The 1,664-nt window shown below is 60.8% G+C and overlaps 1 long non-coding RNA gene across 1 annotated transcript; it reads right to left on the bottom strand.

Moving 5' to 3' along the window:
• Nucleotides 1–546: 546 nt before the first annotated feature.
• LOC116523418 lies at nt 547–1,405 on the bottom strand. Its single transcript, XR_004257081.1, has 2 exons — nt 989–1,405; nt 547–853 (listed from the first exon to the last, which is right to left on the bottom strand). It is a non-coding gene; the product is annotated as an uncharacterized LOC116523418 (long non-coding RNA).
• Between the last annotated feature and the right edge of the window lie 259 nt (nt 1,406–1,664).

Genomic DNA, 1,664 nt, shown 5'->3' with positions numbered 1-1,664 from the left:
TGGATCCTTTGATGTGCATAAAGGTTGCTCCTCCGACTGAAGCTCTTTCCACACTCCAGACATTTATGAGGTTTTTCTCCTGTGTGGATCTTTTGGTGTGTATAAAGGGTGCTCCTCCGACTGAAGCTCTTTCCACACTCCAGACATTTATGAGGTTTTTCTCCTGTGTGGATCTTTTGGTGTGTATAAAGGGTGCTCCACTGACTGAAGCTCTTTCCACACTCCAAACATTCATGAGGTTTTTCTCCTGTGTGGATCCTTTGATGTGCATAAAGGTTGCTCCTCTGACTGAAGCTCTTTCCACACTCCAGACATTTATGAGGTTTTTCTCCTGTGTGGATCTTTTGATGTGTATAAAAGGTGCTCCTCTGACTAAAGCTCTTTCCACACTCCAGACATTTATGAGGTTTTTCTCCTGTGTGGATCTTTTGGTGTGTATAAAAGGTGCTCCTCTGACTAAAGCTCTTTCCACACTCCAGACATTTATGAGGTTTTTCTCCTGAATGGACCTTTAGATGCTTTCGAAGATACTTATTTCCCTTGAAGAATTTTTCACATTCCGGGCACTGATATCTCTCTTCTTCCTCCTGGATCCTTTGGGGATTCCGGGGTCTTCCGAATGACCCTCCGCCCTCCAGGCCCGTCTCGGCGTCTCCCCCCGTTTCCTCCTCCTCGCATCGCCCTGCAGGCAGCCGCCTTTCCCGGGCTCCCCCTGGGCTCATCCCTCCTGCTGCTCCGGAGCCCCCCCGGCCTTTTCCCGCCGTCTCCCGGGGCTGCTCCGCGGGGCCCGCTCTCCTCCTCCTCTTGGGCGGCGCTTCCTTCCTTCCCTCCCCCGCCGGGCTCCTCCGTCCTCCTGCAGGGGAGAAAGAGAGGCGGGTCACGGCGGCGTCCCCCTCACCGCAGGAGAGGCCCAGGCCGAGCCTCCCCTCACGAGGACCCGAAGGAGACCCTCCCAGGCTGCCCCTCCGTCCCAGCAGGCTCTACTTACTTCCGGTGTCTCCGCCTCCGAAGGGAACCGCTCCTTCCGCCAGCTCTCTGGTTCCGAAAGTGAAGGCGCTCCGTTTCACCGCCCCTCCTTCCTGCGAAGCCCCGCCTCCTCCTCTCCAGGCACCGCCTCCTTGTCGTTCCCCCGAAGGAGAGAAAGGGACCCGCCAGAACAGTTCGGTTCTCGGCCTTCCTGATGCCGTTCGACACGGTTCCTCCTGCGGCGGTGACCCCCAAGCGCCAAATTGGGCTCCAGCCTTCCCTTCGCCGCCACGTTCCTTTCCTTCATTTCATTCTCCGCGCCTGGTTCTCCGCCTCAGCAACGGTCCCTCTCGGCCTCCGTAGCTCCGCCCACCGAGCGCCGTCGCTGGGAGGGAGGTGCTTTCCCAGCGTCCTCTGCGCTTGCGCGTCTGTCCCCACTCCGGCGCCTCCTTCCGTCCCGCCCCCTGCCCACAGCCAGCCACTCGGAGAGCCGGAGGGAGGGCGGGGCTTCGGTGGGAGGAGCCGCGGTGGCCCCGCCTCTCCCGCCCCCCCTTCCCTTCGGGCGGCTCCTTTGGGCGCGGGAGGCTCCTGGCGGGGGCGGCGGAGCTTCGCCCGGGGAGCTGAAGGGGAGGCTCAGAAGGGAAGCCCCGCCTCCTCCCTTCCCCGGCTTCTCCTGCCAGGCTCCCCCCGGGCGTCTC

The sequence above is a fragment of the Thamnophis elegans genome, unplaced genomic scaffold (assembly GCF_009769535.1).
Source record: "Thamnophis elegans isolate rThaEle1 unplaced genomic scaffold, rThaEle1.pri scaffold_273_arrow_ctg1, whole genome shotgun sequence".
Lineage (NCBI taxonomy): Eukaryota > Metazoa > Chordata > Lepidosauria > Squamata > Colubridae > Thamnophis > Thamnophis elegans.
Note: the sequence above shows the minus strand (reverse complement) of the source record. Positions and strands in the feature narration are given on the sequence as shown.